At 35.2% G+C, this 18,567-nt stretch overlaps 1 pseudogene; it reads left to right on the top strand.

Annotated features, from left to right (window-relative positions):
- Positions 1-7,901: 7,901 nt before the first annotated feature.
- The window catches only part of LOC127234350 (magnesium transporter NIPA2-like), a 116,589-nt pseudogene continuing 105,923 nt past the window's right edge, over positions 7,902-18,567 (top strand).

The following is an 18,567-nucleotide window of genomic DNA, read 5'->3' on the forward strand; positions in this document are numbered from 1 at the left end:
TAGTAGTGCTTCTGATTTTTCTAGTTGTCTTCACTGCATTACAGTCTCTATTGCTGGATCTGAAAATTTTATGTTTTTGATATGACAACATCATCTTTGCTAACATTTTAAAAAATTAGTTATTCATTCCTTTGTAACAATCCATTTAGTGTCTGAGAAAAAAATAACATAGGATTGTTTAATTTGTTCACCCAGTTAAAACTTGCACTGATCACACAGCTATATGTTTCAGGCATGTGAATTTTAATTGAAGTGAATATTTCCAAGGTCCTTAAGTTACTCAGACTAAGTTGGTATTCACTGTTGGCTGTAGCTCTGTGTTTTTCTATATGGTAGTCTCCTGTACTTCAATATCTACAAATTGCTTCTCCTAATGAATGATTCATTCCATTATAAAGCAGTAATTCAGTCTCCCAAGAACCGCCATAATTACCCAATGTATTTTTTTGCCATATATGGTTGGTTGTCAATTCAAATTCAAGAAAAAAAAGTAGAGAAATAGTCAACAAAAGGAATAAAGAAGTCAAAGCATGCAGTTTAAACAGTACATATTGAGAGTCATGACTCATTCAAGGGATGTTTGAGATCAAACAATCTTCTAGAGTTTTATTATAGTGATTATATATTAACACACACAGATGTGTGTGTGTGTGTGTCTGTATGTGTGTGTATATGTGTGTGTGTGTGTGTGTGTGTGTGTATACACACATACATATATATATGTATATATATCCACAAAGGCCTTTATTGGTTGTCTCTCATATATATATATATATGTCTTAGTCTTTGTCTCTATTTTAGTGGTATTCTCAGAGATGTACAAATCTAAATCTAGCATATTGTACATCTCTGAGAATACCACCAAAATAGAGAAGAAAGGGGGCCCAAGCCCTGATTGTAATTCGTATCATTCAAGAGAAAGTGTTATAGGAAAACCATAATTGTGTCATCATGTACTGGAAAGATATTATAATAAGCACATACAAGCCATGAAAACTTTGCAAAAATACTAAATGAAAATTCAAAATGCTAGTATAAGATCTGAGCAAATTGACCCAAGTCAATTTGCTGTGTCAATAACTGCACTGACTCACTTTAGAAAAGTTAAGTTTTGTTTAACTTCCTGTAGCTAATTGGACACATTTTATACAAACATGGCTGCACAAATAATTTTATAAAGAAGTATACAATGACTGTATTTTCTTCACAAGTTCTAGTATAGTCTTTTCATATAGTCTTTTCTTACAAGTTTCTGTTTTGTGCTTAATAGATTCTTGTTTACAAATTGTTTACCAATGTCATATTTAAAGTACTTAAAGATATGTTTTATGCACATCACTTTCTTGATTCACTCAGTGTGAAGTGAATTGGTATTACTGATTTCTGTTTGCATTTCAGTTTATGTGTCTTTATTTCTTCAAGTAATTAAAAATGGTTTGCAGACCCATTTTGATTCATCTGGCCATTCTTCCTTCATTCCATTCTTTCTTTCTTTGAGAAAGGGTTTCTCTGTGCAACAGCTCTGGCTGTCCTGGGATTCTTACCTTGAAGCAGTTGCAAAATTAGACACAAGACATATGAAGACATTTTGAATGTATATTCAACTAAAAAGAGCACAAAATTTATATAACCAATGAACTGATCTATACTTGCCACTTTTGTAAAGTCTAAAAAAAATAAATAGCAGTTGCACTTCATAATTCAAATAACTGCTTATATTTCAATAGAGAATTAAAGTAATTGTCTTTTGGTGGTATTGTTAAAATTGCAATGAGTCAGGGGCCTAGGAGGCAAAATTAATAATATTGTAATTGTAATATTACTAATAATAAATGTACAGTACTATGTTTAAAATCAAGGATATCCTCGGTTTATGGAAATTATATCTTATTCAGCAGTTTCTCTGAAAAAATAAAAATACTTCCTCAAAGATACATAAAGTTTCAGTGTCTGAGGCTTGAAGGTAGAAGATTAAAAAAATAAAACACAAAAACAAATAAAACCCATCACTTCCAAATATATTTTTGGTTATAAAGAATGAATTAAGATTTTTTACTAACTTGTGCTTAAGTGAGGCACTGAGTTGTCTTTATTCTAATATGCTGATACTCTATATATTACTAAAATCAAAATTATAACCTAACACACAGATAGATATGAATACATGTGATAGAAAGATATGGAGAGAAAATGAATATGAACAAAATGAATCAGATTTCTAGCATTACATACCAGTGACAATGGATTCTATAGGAAATGACAAGGAGCTGCTAGTTAAAATAGGATAGATTTGGACAGCTTACTGATATTCACCTTTCTTAAATATTTATATGAACCAACCCAATGCAAGAATTATCATTAAGAGATATTGTACCTGTTTTTGTTGTTTTTATTTCCCCTGAGATTTTTACAATGTTATCAAAAAAATTGATGAAACAATAATGTTTCTTGAGAGTTCAGTTTTTCTGTTAATAGTTTAATAAATGTTCAGCTAGAAAATCTCATTAGCATGTAACATGGGATATATGTGTGTGTGTGTGTGTGTGTGTGTGTGTGTGTGTGTGTGTGTATGTAAAGCTATATGCACTGTGTGCAGATACTTGGAAAACTCTACAAAAGTTCTCAGTATAAGAGCCTCTTGAACAATCAAAATTTTCTTGCTGTCTAATTCAGATTGTTGTCTTTTGTGGGGAGCAATGTAGCAAAATACCTCACTGAAATTTGCCCCTCCCTACAATTCATCACATTTGTTTGGGGGTGGGTGAACATTCCACACTTCACTGTGATTTCAAGGATGCAGTTTTCAAATTCTGTGTCCTCTTCCCACAAGAACACCCTCAGTGGGGTGTTTCAGAGAATAACATTCATTTTGATTTCTTGGAGTTTCTAAAGCCATCAGTGATCCCTGGTTCTACACATCCAGCATTTTGCCCACAGAAATCTTTTGCTTCCTTCCTTATTGAGATATTGCCTAGTACTCTCAACTTTTGCTAGTGAATGGGTACCCTGGGGGATATTGATCTATCACACAGCATGTCTAATTATATTCTTTTAACAGTATAGTTTTTAAAATGTATCCTCTAGGCTGCTTCTTTTTATTTGCAGTTTTTGTTTGCAGTCTATATGATGTTTTACCACCCCCTGGCTATGTAGAAATTAACAGAGTGTCACGGGACTGCTTTCAGTGTAAGAGAAATTATGCATTCAGATTAATAAAAGTCTTGATGTTTGAAGAATATCCATAAAACAAGCTCAATTTCTATCATGATGAGTTCGTTCTTTAAGTATAACTATAAAATGAATAAATTCCAAATGAAGAAAAATAAATTGTAAAACTTTTTTTGTACTTTGTTAACTTTTGGGCTTTGTGTAAATAATGAGAGTATTAAAATATGAAAACAATGCATTTCAAGCGAAGATATAAACACCTTAAATATATAATTGAATATATTCATGCAACGTGTCTCACTGTTTCTTTAGTCAAGGCATTCATCTACCTCAGCTTATTGTTTTTCTTCTAGGTTTGCATTTATCTATCTCAGCAAATTCAAGTACACATACTTGGAAATATCTCCAAAGATCTTCAATAAGGACTTCTGCTTTCATGTAGCATGCAGAAAACTTTAGGGGAATATTACTCTCCCCTGAAAGAGAGGTATAGCCAATAACATACACATTTATAAGATCTGTTGACATTACTAAAGTGGAAGCCTCAAGGCCACGAAAGGAAATAGATTCCAAACTGTGATGGGCAGAATTTTTGGACAAGATATAGCACAATGAATCATTTCACCATCAACAAAACTTTGGATAAATAGCCAATAGGAAATCAAGCTAAACATGAGAATAATTTGATTTTAGTTCATTATTAGCCTTGCATAGAAGCTGGTGTAAAAACACATAACATTTGTAAGCTCTAGAGTAACTGAGGATATTCACTGGCCATCTACATTTACAGGCCTCCACTGCCTAGGTATTGGAGGGAGCTGGAGTAGAGAAGGAAGGAGCTACATTTGGTTATGCATGGACACAAAATTTTATCTTAGCATGGTACAATTAATTAAAGGGAAGCCTACATCTCAAGTAACTGAGGAATGAAATCAAGATAAACACCCATTATTTCTGAAGAGAGATGAAGAAACAAACCATTTGTTGCTGAAGAAATAAAATAAGTAGTCATTTTGTTTCCTTCTGAGGGGCAAAGAATGTTTCTGAGACAAGCTGTGCACAGAATATTATACAAATGAAAACCAAGGAAACATCTGGACTGTGAATTACAGTTTCTTTAGCCAAATGAATCAGGAAATAACAATTTCTACTCCTGCCATAATTTTTCACTATGTAAAAGTCTATGATGTATGCCAATGGGAGAAATAAAACCAACCATGGCAATAATTTCCTATGATTCATACAGGAACATTCTACTGTAAGCTAAGGTTAGATCTGAAATGCTGAGGATTCTCTTTTGGTATTACACAAAATATCAGCACAAAGTACTAGCATTACTAAACTGCAAGAACCAAAATATTTTATTACCAAAGAGGATCTATTACAACAAAAGTTTTTAAAACTAACTCAACAAGCTATTAGATTGATTTAATGTACTCCATTAATACCTGGGGGAAGAAAAAACTGTGCAGGTACACACACACACACACACCCCACAGTCAAGCAGTCAAGAATAAGTATTGTTAATAATGAGTAAAAATGATACAGAAAAATGATTTTTAATAAACTATGAGATGTATGAAAAAATTACGTAAGACATCCATAAAAAAAAGAGGAAGATTTCAGAAATGAGCTGGATATGTAAAAAAATGTCAGGTAGAATAACTACAAATGTGATAAGAGATGTCATTGTTGAATTATTCTTTTGACAGAATTATCATTGTGGAACAAAAGCTTAGTAATAGGAAGTCTACAGAAACAATTCAAATTGAAACTACAAAAGAAAAATCAAGTTTAGAACACATAACTAGAATATGCAAAATAAGTGAGACAACACAAAACTAGTATAGAAGTGGAATCCCAGATGAAGAAGTGATTAAATAACAAAGAAAGAATATGAAAAATAATAGAACTTCCAAAAATAATGAAAAGCAAGAAGATAAGATGTGAGAGACTGATAGGACCCAATCACATAAATGCATATCCACATGAAAAAAATGCTAAGAAAACTTGTCATGCTGGAGAAAAGTTAAACTGACGTCATGTGGCATCAAAATCTGTAGGTATGAGGATCTCTCTTTTAGGTTGTTGGGCAAGAGATTCTAAGAACTTCCTAAACTATAAAAACTGTTGCTGTTTCCTTGGATCACCTCCCAAAGGTGGAAGACATTCTGTATTTTGGACACAGGACCCAGATGATCCTAGCTGGATATGATCTGAAAGACTTTTCCATGAGGACTAGCTTTCATTGTGGCAGAAGATACCACACAAGCTTGCAAGAGAGGGAAGCAACCAACAATTCTACACAGCTATGATCTATGAATTACAAGAATGACCAACAGGGCACTATATCCCTAATGCTACAATAATGGTATGCATACTTTGGTGGTAACCAACACTTCTATAATCAGATTTAGGGCCTGCTCAATAAGAGAGAAATAATGTCTTGTACTGAAAAGCAAACCAGCTACCCAGGGCTAGTAAGATCATGGATCTTAGAAAAAACTCTACTACTACTTTACTAAACCAGCTTAATAGTTAACTGCATTCTAAATATTGATTCTTATATCTACAGATAAGAATAGGTTTCATCTCTCATTGCAAAATCTCTGTTTACCACAGACAGAAACCATTACAGAAATCCACAACCAATCAAAATACAGAGAACAAGTGATTATGTGGTGCTTAGCCCCAACTCATTCATCTACAATACAAATTTTGTGTCTAAGGCTCAGGGATCAATGAAGAAGAGGAAGCAGAAAGATGGAAAGAGAAAGAGGAACAAGAAATTTGCTGTTGTATTTCATTTCCTAGAAATGTAAAGGAAGCAATACCCATTAAGTCTCATAATGAGGCTACTTACACAAGGATGATACCAATAGGCATGCTAACAAGGAAGGGAAAGTTCATGTGGCTTTAGCACTAGACAAAGAATTACAGGCAACCAAAGAATGCTGAGAGTTGGAGAAATACTCTTCCCAGGGAAAAACCCTGCAGCTGTTTATCCAATATCAAGTATTCAGCCTTTGAAACATACCCATACAAGTAACTTTATATGGACTCAACAGGCTGTTTTTATATATTTAGAAATATACATATACATTAAATATTTGTGACAACAACTAAAGAAGTAGAGGACATTTTATGCCATTTTACTTCTTTCCTACTCTTCCTAGGTACTCTCTTGTAAAATTATATATATTAAAAAATTAAAAATTAAAGGAAGATTGAGATTGCTGATGGGAGATGTCATTCTGTAAATATGTCTCTCTTATTGTTAATGAATAAAGCATTGTTGAGGTCTGGACCCTTTCTCTGGTAAGATAAGATCACATGGAAACACTTAGATAGATAGAAATGGATTAATATTTAAGACAATGCTAGCCAATAAGAAAAACTTGTAACCATCCAACAAGTTCATAATTAATACACTCTCTCTGCATGTTATTTGTGGCTGATGCAGCTCTGGGACCAGGCTGGTGGAAAAGTGCTCATAACAGAATGCTAATTTATGAATGTACTTATTTCATTATCTGGCATTTGCCAGGTTATATGCCCTCAGGAGGATGGTGTTGCTGGGAAATGTTAGAAATTTTAGGAGGTAGGGACTAATAAAAAATTCTTTACACTATTGGGTGAGGGGCATACCCTTGATGGAATTAGGCCACCTCTGCCTCATTTGTGTCCTACTAACATAGGAGAGCATGTCCTCTGCCCTTTGCTAACCACCTGTCCATCATCCCAGAACAAAAGCAACAAGCATGTGCACGTTTGGAGTGAATTCTCCAGAGACTGAACTAAATACATCTTTTCACTTATATGCTGATTATCTCAGACAATTTGCTATAATCACCTAAAGCTAACTAACAGAACAATCCAGGGCCTCAGAGATGAGCTTTCCTTCTCTGTAGATGTCCTAATTAAGTTTTCCATTGCTGGAGAGAGACATCACGGTCACAGCAGCTCTTATGAAGGAAAATATTTAATTGAGACTGACTTATAATTTCAGAGCTTTAGTCCATTATGGTCATGGTAGGAAGTATGGCGGATTGCAGGCTGACACTATAAAGGAGAAGGAGCTGAGAGTTCTCAGGATTAGGCAGCAGTTAGAGAATGGCAAACTGAGCCTGGCTTAGCATCTGAGACCTCAAAGCTGACCCCAGTGACACACTTCTTCCAAAATGCCACAACCATACCAACAAGGGCTACTCCCTATGAGACTGTGGGAACCATTTTCTTTCAAACCATCAGAGTAGGGAAGCATTTTAAACTTCAGTGAGTCTGTAACAACAGACTCAAAAACAAGCTCTCTGATTTAGGTCATCGCCCCTTAAACTGACAATTTGATTTCAACCTGTCTGTTACTAAGGATTTTATCCTAAATTGGTTCCAAATATACAGTAAAAAATGAAAGATATTATTTATTAGAAACACTAAAACCTGAACAAATTGATTGGGAACATTGTAGAGCATCAGAAGATTCCATAAATGGTTTTCATACAATATTAACTATGGAAATCTGATCTGTGGCATGAAGGGGTAGTGGAATCTGTCCAAATAAATAATAATAAACCAAATAAATAAAAAACAAACAAATAAAAGACCGTCTTATTTTGTTTGTCAACTTGACTCAAAGTAGAATTTTCCAGAACTAGTACCTCATGTGAGAAAACATTTCTATCAGGCAGTCCTGTAGGCAAGTCTGTAAAATATTGTCCTGGTTAGTGATTAATATGATACAGTCCAGCTCAATGCAGGCAGTGCCAGCCAGCCCTGGGCAGGGGCTCCTGGATGACCTAAGAAAGCAGGATGAGCAAGGAGTGTACAACCAAGTAAGCAGCACCCCTCCATGGTTTCTGCTTCAGTTGTTGCCTCTAAGTTTCTGCCTTGACTGACTTCCCTGACCTCACTTTGTGATAGGGAATGATCTAATAGCTGTAAGATGAAATTATTTTTGTTTTGTTTTTCGAGACAGGGTTTCTCTATATTGATTTGGAAGGTGTCCTGGAACTCACTCTGTAGACCAGGCTGCCCTAGAACTCACAGAGATCCACCTGCCTCTGCCTCCCAAGCGCTGGGGTTAAAGGTATGTGCCACTAATGCCTAGCTCAAAAAAAAAAAATCCGTTTTTAACTTTTAGGTTGTGGTATATTATTATATTGATAGAAACTCTAACACAAACTAGTGATTTAAAGTCACTTATTTTTTATTTAGTTCTAAAGTATTTCATTGGCATAATAACTATCTATTAATACTTACAGGAGTTAATAAAGTAAATAATAATTAAATAAGGGTACTTAATAAATTAATTATCTTCTAAGTCTATCATTTCTTATAACCGGAACATTCTAAATCTTCTTACTGCCATTATACTATATTGTCAACCATAGTCCATGTACTGGTCAATAAAATTCAAGATCTTAGTCTTCTTGACTCACCAGAACTTTGCACCTACTGATCAATCTCTCACTAGCAACCTTTGTACGTTGCTTCTTACACAATACAGACAAAATATGTTTGCCTATTCTTTTGATATATGCATTATTCTCCTTATTCTTTTGTGAAGACAGCACTAGTATTTACCCAAATAAAATTTTGTTTTCCTTCTGATTTATCTCTAAAGATATCTGACTTTAAGGACTTAGTGTCAATAATGTTTGTGGAAAATCATATTTCTGCACTTCTTTCCCAATATCCTTCAAGTGAGGGAGTTCTCCCACTTACGTTATATAGCTTTGTAAGGATGGAGCTTGGGTAAAGGAAAAGATGATAAAGATACAGTTGTAAACAATGGGGACTCTGCTCTTATTTAAAAATAACACACACTTCAGGAGCAATCAGGATAGTGCTCATGATATATTTCACGTGGATTGCCAGAGGTGTCTTCTGAGTCTTATAAGTCACAAAATATCCCTTGCTTACTTCCTGGGGGCTTTACATATGAGTTAATATAATTGGAACATAAAAATGTAAGCGTTTTCAAATAATACTTTCTAAGGTCACCGCAAAAAAATAATTTTTTTCCCCAGAAAAATGCCCTTAAGCATCCACTGAATCTTTTCAAACATGAACTTATTTCTAAATCTAGAGCACAGGGTGAGCTATACACAGAAATATAAATTCACAGCTAATGTATAGAGCTCACTATTTTAGAAGCAAAAACTGACAAGACTGACTCTCATTGTTTATTGCTAAAGATGAGTTATTGGTATATTGTTGATTCAACTCTAAATAATCCCATAAACTTTACCTCTTTAAAAACCAGGTAGGTGAACAGGCATTACAAGGTGCTTGGAGAAGTGAAAGGAAAATTGAAAATACATTCTCTACTCTCTGAATCTGCAGTTAAAATGAGAGGCAGACATAAACACAAATATGTATCCAGGTGTATGAGGACACAGAGTAAACACTTAAAGAGATCTAAGTGTGTTGTGGAGCTGAATGGCAGGAAAAACAAATCTTAATTCTACCTTCAGGAGTCTGAGAAGGTCACGTTTACTAGGAAATTCATATTAGAGGGCACTGAAGTCACAGTGCATTTTTGTTTCAACAATGTTAGAAAAACATGAGCCTATGCTCAGAAATAGAGATGATACCAGCAGATTAGTAGCTGTAGAGTCTAAACCAGAGCTGTCTGGGATTTAGCAGGACTGGGATGAAACTTCAGCAAAGTATATGGGGAAATATCATGATTAGACACACAGAGAGGCTTTCCTAATAACGTTGGGAGAGATGTCTGCTCAGTGACATCTTCTCTAGTTCATCTGGAGGAACTAATGTGACTGCCTCAAACCAGTACCACAAAATTTCATAAATATATTGTCCTATCAGAAAGTGATTTTTTTTTTGATTCTCTATAGAAATATTCTTACTTCTCTACCAGAGTAAGAAGTTCCAACTGTTTTTTTTTTTTTTTTGTAGAATTCCACTAAATTGTCTGATCTCTCATGGGGTATGTGTGGAGATAATTTACCCAGACAATAAGGTGAAAATAGCTTGGTGATATCATGAAGTAGAAAGCAGGTGGTGTGAGTAACTACTGTTATTCACTGAGTCATTGACAAAGGAGCAAGTCCTGGGTCAGCCTGCTTCCGAAAATCTGGAAAATTGGCCTTTTGTGTCCCAGATAATCCTTGGATTTAAGCGATGGAGAACTCCTTATCATCACATAGCCTGCCCTTTATAAGCTGGTAGGTGTGTAGATCATGAGCTTTTATACATAAAATTCTTTTCATTTTATTCTTATTATTTCATCCAAAGACAAAGAAATGGCAGGAGTTCTGGCAATATCATATCTGAGCATCTAAGAGTAACAGTATGGGATTAAAACCTTTGACTTTAATTATTCTCTTGGCTAAATTTACATACCTTGTCTGACCTAAGTCAGATTTTACTATTGTTTGCAGACGGATAAAATTTCTTCAAGAAAAAAATTTTCAGCAGATGAATCAGAATGTATTATTCTACTGACCACCTGGTGTACAGAAAATAGTCTCTTCTCACTCCCCAGATTGTTCTATAGAAGTGTGCCTCCTTGGGTGTAAATGACTGCCAGGTCAGTGCCTATCAAAGCAGTGTGACATTTCTTGGCACTGATGAAATCTGACATGCATCTGTGCAGGATATTAAAACTAAGCTTAAAATTTCAGTCTCCAATTATATGAAAATGGAGCAGACAGTGGTTAAATAAGGCAGGGGCACACTCTTCACTAATGAAATGCTCTTATCTATTTTTGCCTTCTTTAGAGCCACCACTTACGCGGCTCTTTTGTGGGCATTCACACTTCAGAGTTGGTAAGGATGATTCACCAATGTGCTTCTGATTCCCTGAAGATTCCTCTGGAGTACTCAATGCCCCCTTTGCAGTGTGCCACAAGATGAGTGTAGAGATTTTAGGCAGAGCAATGATTTTTTTCTAGCTTTTATGATTTTCTCTCCTAAGTGTGTCATGTGTGCCAGTTCCGTTACTGGCCCAAGGAACCAACCTGGTGTCTCAAAGTTCCTGGCCTGAGTTCTGAAAATTTTCAGTTCATTATTTTTTATAAGGGTGTTCCTTATTATTGTAAGGAAGAGTAATGTAAATTGATAGGCTTGCTTATTTCCAAGACCCTCATGCATTTAAACCAGAGCAAAGATAGTGTGTTTATGAGAAGTCTAATCTACTGTTAAAATATTTAGCAGAAAGTACCTTCTTAAACAATTCAGATGTTAGAAGCCATAGCATAAGGTTGGTGAACAAAATGTGCACACTTACAGTCAGTGCTCAGATTTCACAATAGTCTTTTATTTTTAAATCTTGTCCTTACACATTGTGTATGGAAGGAGGAGAAAACACGCCATCCATTGAAGTAGTGCTAAACAGTCCAACTTTAGGAATCCCTCTAATGTGTTCTTTCTCTTGCACTTTGATAATGACCCTGGCCATGGTATTATGGTCTACCCAAATATAGGAGATATAAGTTAATTCTGCCCCCCCAATCAGATTTTTTGAGACAGGGTTTCTCTGTGAAGCTTTGTAGACTAGGCTGGCCTGGAACTCACAGAGATCTGCCTGCCTTTGCCTCCGAGTGCTGGAACTAAAAGCATGTACCACCACGGTCTGGAAAGTGAATTTTCTTATTGGACATCTATGAATGGTTATTGTTCCAAGAGGAATGGCTGAGGGAACGTAGTTGTTGATTATAGGGTCCAAGGTGTAAAAAAGGACTGCACAGCTTGTCTGAATCTGAGTAGTGTTAGAGTGCTGCACAGCTTCCATATTCAATGTGTGAAATACACACTATGGATATATTTTCATCTGTTTCTTCCTCTTTCTTTGTCTCTCTGGCTGTCTGTCCCTGTGTGTGTCTCTGTGTGCATGTGTGTGTGTGTGGGGGGGTAAAGATACAGAGAGACAGAGAAAAGTTGGGACCTAGTAAGCAGACTATTGGTGAGGGATAGATACTATGCAAGCTCAGTTCTAAATGAAAAAGGAAATACTTCAGATAACTATATCCCAAGAAGAAAAACTGAAAGTTTTACATGTGAGATTGAACATATAGCTTAATACCATCAATAATGGACACAAATCTAATTGAAAATACAGCAGCTTATAACTTGTCACTGTACCTCATAGAACTCTCAAAATTGCTGTCACCACTTATGCAGCCTAGGCAGAAAATTCTAGCATTTTATAAACATTGCTTTAAAATTGTCATAATTTATCAAATATTAAATGTGGTTAGCATGATCTACAATGCATTTATGCATTATAAATGTCATGCTACCTTAGCTGATCATTATTTCTAGTCTGCACAATGGCACATAGTTTTTTTTCTTACAATTTTTAGTGTACACAATTTAATCTATTATTAACTTAACAGAAATAATGACTTATAAAAGTACATTTCTGGAGACATCTGGATTTGGTCATGATAAGTTGATTAATATTAGAATTTCCCACTTATAGGAAGAAAATATAAAATTATTAGGAATACTTTTTATAAAACATAACTCTTGATGGCTGAGAAGGTGGTTCAAAAGGAGAATTGGAATTTGTAACTCAGATACCATATTTAAGCCAACAGGTGGCTGTAACTAGGAGCTGAGGACAGGTTACCTCTGCATCAAGCTGGATAGCTAGCCTAGCTGAAAGGCAATCTCTGGGTTCAGTGAAAGATACTGACTCAACATATCAGGCATAGGGCAATTGAGAAAGACAACCTATCTCACCTTGGAGTCCTCCAAAAATGAGCTCATGCACTCACACACCACACTTAGATACATAAATAAAAACAGGACCAGCAGTGACAAGAAAAAAAGCCTGCAGACTGAAGCTGAGAGAAACCCTGAATGCTGGGAGAGTTAGGAAGGAAAAACACCAAGTCAGTAGCAGCTCTCCTGGAAGATTGCTTGCAATTGCAGAGTGCCAGAGTGGGATGCAGAAGCTACTTGTTTCCGGGGATGAACTAAGTATACTCTGTGTAGTTAAACCCAGATCTTAATTTGAAGTTGCTAAGGCTGCATGTCTGATTGGCAGGCCAGGTAGTTTGAAGTGGGAGGTGAGGAAAAGGTGTTAAATATATCTTACTAGTTATGTGGACACCATTGTATAACTTCTTGAAAGTGTTCTCTCCTTGAGTAAGTCATTTTACAATAGTTTTAAAGTTTACCTTTAACCAACAGTCTTTTCATTCTTTAGAAGTTTTAGATGTTCAGAGGACTTAAACAGATAATAGGGAGGGTTTTTAATTTCCTCCCCTCTATCATACATGATACAGATTCCTGTATTATTAACCTGCTGTAGTTATGTGGTACACTGCAACTGATGGGCTAATATTGACTTGTTATAATAAAGTAAATTCTGCAGTTTATATTAAGTTCTATTCTTGTTCTGAACAATTCTATGTTTCTTGACAAAATCATAATGTTATTACTTCATGTGCTGTTAACTGCTGGGTCCTCTGGCAGATAGGGCTGTGGAAGGGCCAGTCCAGTTTCTTCCTGGGGCTGAGTGGGTTGGAGCTTGTTAATGACCCAGACCCATAGCCGAGTCACAGGAGAGAACCACATTGAGTCTGGAGAATTGTAGAAGCAGGATCTTGTTTTATTGTAACAGGAAGGTAGTTACAGACCTCAGGATGGGGTGAAGTGTAAGGGCCAATAATATTCCACCCATTAGCAGTAGCTGGGCAGAGGCAGTTCCAGATCAGGCTATGCTGAGTCACTTGAATATAGAAGTTGCTGGCCAGAGACAGGACACTAAACTCAAATCAGACTCAGCTGAGCTTACTTGGCCTCTGGCTTGAGTCTTTGAAGTCTCAGCAGTTAACTACATAGCATAGATTCATAGTTTAAGCTTTCAGAGTGTTGTATTGCTTGGATTATACAGAGTGATCCTTTCAGTTCAACTTCATTACTGAGCAACTACCTGTTCTTTTAGTTTTATGGACTAATGGGTCATTGCTTTTTTTTTTTTTTTTTTTACAAAATAATATTCCATTTCAAGGCTACATCAATTATTATTATTCTGTTATTAAACCCTTGTTTTTTTGCTGTTTCAGCAATTATGAATAGGCCTGTGACTAATATTGGCAGATATCTGTGTTGATGGAAGCCCTTAAGAAATCGGGTGAAGTACCTGGGATGAGATAACTGGTTCATGGATAACTATTTAAAATTGGAAGGTTTTGTTAAACTGTTTCCAAAGTATATAGATAACTTTGGATTCATACCGGCCCTGAATGGGTGAGATTATTTTCTGTTTCATATCCCACAATCGTTTGACATTGCCACTCTCTTAGGTATTAACCATTTCAACAGGTGTGTAATTGTGTCACATTGTTCTTTTAACTTGTAGCTGTCTATACTTAAGCTATTGCATTATTTTTTAGGAAAATAACTTTGATTTCATTATTTTCTATTGTTACTTCAGTTTATTATTGTATGTAACTTTTATTGTGTTTTTATTATTTATTGCATGTTTTATTTGCCTTGCTTTTGTAAGTTTCATGAGAAATAAACTTCATTAATTTTAGCTCTTCATTTGTAATATAAAAGCGTAAAGACATTTTCTGTAATCTGTGAAATTTTTGATATGGTAAGTTTTGTGTTTTATTAGTATATATCATTTATACGCAATGGGTTTCATTATAACATTTTCATCCCTGTGTATAATGTACACTCCCTTTATTATGCTCTCTAGTTTCCATCTCATTCTTGCAAATTTCCTTTATCTTCCTAACTAACTAGCTCCCCTTCAACTTTCATAACTATTTTTGCTTATTCATTTGTTTTTAAGACTCAGTAAGTTTCATTAGGGTTTCTTTTTATTGAAAATAACTTTTTTCATACAATATCTTCTGATTAGTTTCACATTCCTCATCTCCTCCTAGATCTTTCCCACCTCCTTACACATCTAATTCCATGTCATCTTTCAATGTCTCTAGAAAACGAATAAGCAAATAATAAAACAATAAAAAACCATGATAAAACAAAAAAAAGAAAAGAAAAAAGAACACACACACAAAAACACACACACACACACATTCATGCATTCACACACATACGCACACCATAGAAACAAATAATAGAAACAATAATATATAGGCAAAACATCAGTAAGATTTAAAAAGAATAACCAAACAATACAGATTGAGACAAAAATTCTTCAAAATTGCCATTGAGTTCATTTTCTTGGCCACCTATTGCTTGGCATTGGCCCTGCAAATAATTGTGGTTTGTACACCCTCTGAGACTCTATATGAGAAAACAAACTTTTTCCTTTGCAATCAATTGTTGTTGAATGTTTGTATGTTAGGGATAAGGGCTTATGTTTACATCCCCTCTCAGCAACACGACTCTACCTGTCTTGAACCTGTGCAGGCTCACTGTCTCTATGAATTCATATACATATCAGTCTTGATGTGACAGGAAGACACTTCTTTGGTATCATCATCTGCTCATGCACAATCTTTCTCCGTCCTCTTCCCTGAGCTTTGAGGAGAGGGATTTAATGAACTGTGCTCCAAGGTCTCTAGTTCTCTGCACATTGTTCAGGTGTGCCCCATCCATCACCTGTATGAGGGACTGTGACACTGGTCTACGGATATAGCAGAATATGGTTCGGAGTCATTTTATTGTTACATTCATTTAGAGGGCTATAGTATCTGGGTTTACCCTATGTCCATTGCCTATCTAGTCTCAAGTCTTTGGCCACATGTAGAATGAAGTGGGCCTTAGATCCAATCAGATAATGCTTTGTTACTCCCACAAATTTTGTGTCATACACCATCATATCATGTACACAAGTCAATATTGTAGATCAAAGGGTTTGTACCTTGGTTACTATGTATGTTTTCTCTTCTGGTAGCAAGAAAGTAACTTACAACATTATAACACTTGACAATAAGAGAAAAGGCTTTAGTTAGGCACCAGCGTGACTTTGACATGTTTAATAGATATGTATGTGTTGTCTTCAGCAATGGGCCTTATCATCATTTTGTGGAGAGCAAGCAATAGCCTGGGCAGTAGCCTAAGTTGTTTGAGGGTGTTTCTTTAGTAACAACTCAATTAGATTCAAACCATTTCGAGCATTGGAGGTTTCACTTGGCAGGAGATTGTATCTTACCAGGCCTTTGTTTCCCTTACTGTTTGGTGATTCCATTTAGATTTCTTCCATATTTTATACTAATCTTTGTGAGAAGTTTACTAGTAATTATAATTCAAAAATTTCCCTCCCTTTCCTATTAACCATTAACTACATATATATCCTTAGTGATGTTTGTGTTCTCATGAGTTCCTTCCCTTTGGTTAACATTAACTACCTATATATCCCAAATGAGGGGTATAAACTGGTGAGTACCTTTTTGTTCATCAAAAAATAGATGAGTCCAGTGTTGTGAAGGGCTTATAAAGCTAATCACAACAGCCAATTGTAGAATAGCTTGTCATACTTAGAAGACAATGTTCCGTACACTTCACCCTTTCTTCTCTTTCTTCTGTGATATCCACTGAGCCTCACAGGTATGACAGATGTCTCACTTATGGATGAGCTTCCAACGGTCATGTCTCATGATTTTGACCAGTCATGAGTCTCTCCAGTTACCATTTCCTGTTTCAAAAGCAACCTCTCTGACCAAAATTGGCAACAGAATTAATCTATAGGCAAAGCATCGTTATTTAGAAGGCAAGTTGACAGGCAGAAAATATTCATTTAGGAAAACAATAGCATCATCTTCTTCCTGGCTGTAGTCTGTAACCTTCCTAGCCACAGGCTTTTATAGGGGTTACTTTTTCATAGTAACATACATGAATTCCTTCTTGTGGATTAGGATACAGTGAAGTAATTTTTCTTTTAATTAACCTTCTTTTAAATTTCCCTTTGATGTATTCTATTACTCAGTTATTTTTTAAGTGTTTAATTTTTATTTCCAATTACTTATATTTGTCTTTTGCTTCTGCTGTTCATTTCTAAATTAATTAATTCCATTATGAGTTTCACACATACATAATAAAATTTCAATTCATTTACATTAATTTTAGTGTACCTTAGTGTCTGTAATATGGTCTGTTACAGACAGTGGCTGTAGGCCCACCCAGTACAGGAAGCTGTGGGATATCCTTTCTGGGACTTGTACTAACTTCTTCCATATATATTTATTAATGTATGACTTTGATCAGTTTCTAGATTCTTGATAGCACTTTTTATAGTTTATACTTTTTGGCCAGGAAAAACAAAACCCTAGTTGTTCATGCTACAAGGGCTAGATGTGGTCTGTTTCTCTATGGTAGAAAGGTTTACAGCTCATAGTGTCAGGGAAGTCAAAGGCAGTTAGTGACATCCAGTCAAGTATAGAAACAAATATCACCCATTTGGTTCCTCCTCCTTAGCTTGCTTTCTTCATTCTTACCCAGTTCAGAGCATAGCGCATGAAATGGTGCTACCTGCATTCAGGGTGGATCTAATTAACAATTATGACAATCTTCCACAGATGTGTATGAATGCCAATCTGATCTGGATCATTCTTTAGCTGAGACTCCCTTCTCAGGAGACCATACTGGAATTAAACTTAGTTTTTTTTTTTAATTGTACTTTCATCTGTTATCTTTATAGTTGGTTAAATCTCTAAGAGATTTGTTGTACAATATTAGTTTAGGTTCATAACTAATACATTATAGCAAAATCTGAGTTGTAAGACATTAGTGATTTGGGTATAACATTATTCTAGAAAAATAAATTCAGCCACTTACTAAGTTCTTTGTTTCCTCTGAGATTAATCTGACTGCCTGCTAGCTCACATGCTGTCATGCGTTTGCTAGTGACCAGATATTAAATGTTAATTGCATCCATTCACATGCCTTCATGATTTGAGAAAAACAATATCTTTTTTATAGCACTAAGATTTCTGAATTCAAGAGTATCACTTAAAAATATTCAATAGCTTTAACAATTAAGGATATGCAAAATAAAAGTACTTTGAGTTTTCATCATATTTCATTCAGGATGATCAATATTAGTAAAATAAATGACAGCTCATTCTGTGAAGTATGCAGATAAATGGGACCACTTATTCATTGCTAGAGGGAGGGCAAACTGGTTCAGTCACTATGGAAATCAGTGTGGAGTTTCCTTAAAATGTTGAAAATATTGATATACTACAAGATGGAGAGATACCACTCTTGAGCATATACCCAAAGAATTCTACATCTTACTGTAGAGATACTGACCCATCCATGTTCATTACTGCTGTATTCATAATTATTAGAATTTGTAAACAGCTTAGATATCTGCCAAGTGATGAATGGATAATAAAATGTGGGATACTTACAAAATGGAATAGTATACAGATGCTAAGAAAAATGAAATTATAAAATTTGCAAGTAACTAAATGGAGTTAGAAACAATCATCCAAATGAGGT

The sequence above is a fragment of the Phodopus roborovskii genome, unplaced genomic scaffold (genome assembly GCF_943737965.1).
Source record: "Phodopus roborovskii unplaced genomic scaffold, PHOROB, whole genome shotgun sequence".
Classification (NCBI taxonomy): Eukaryota; Metazoa; Chordata; class Mammalia; order Rodentia; family Cricetidae; genus Phodopus; species Phodopus roborovskii.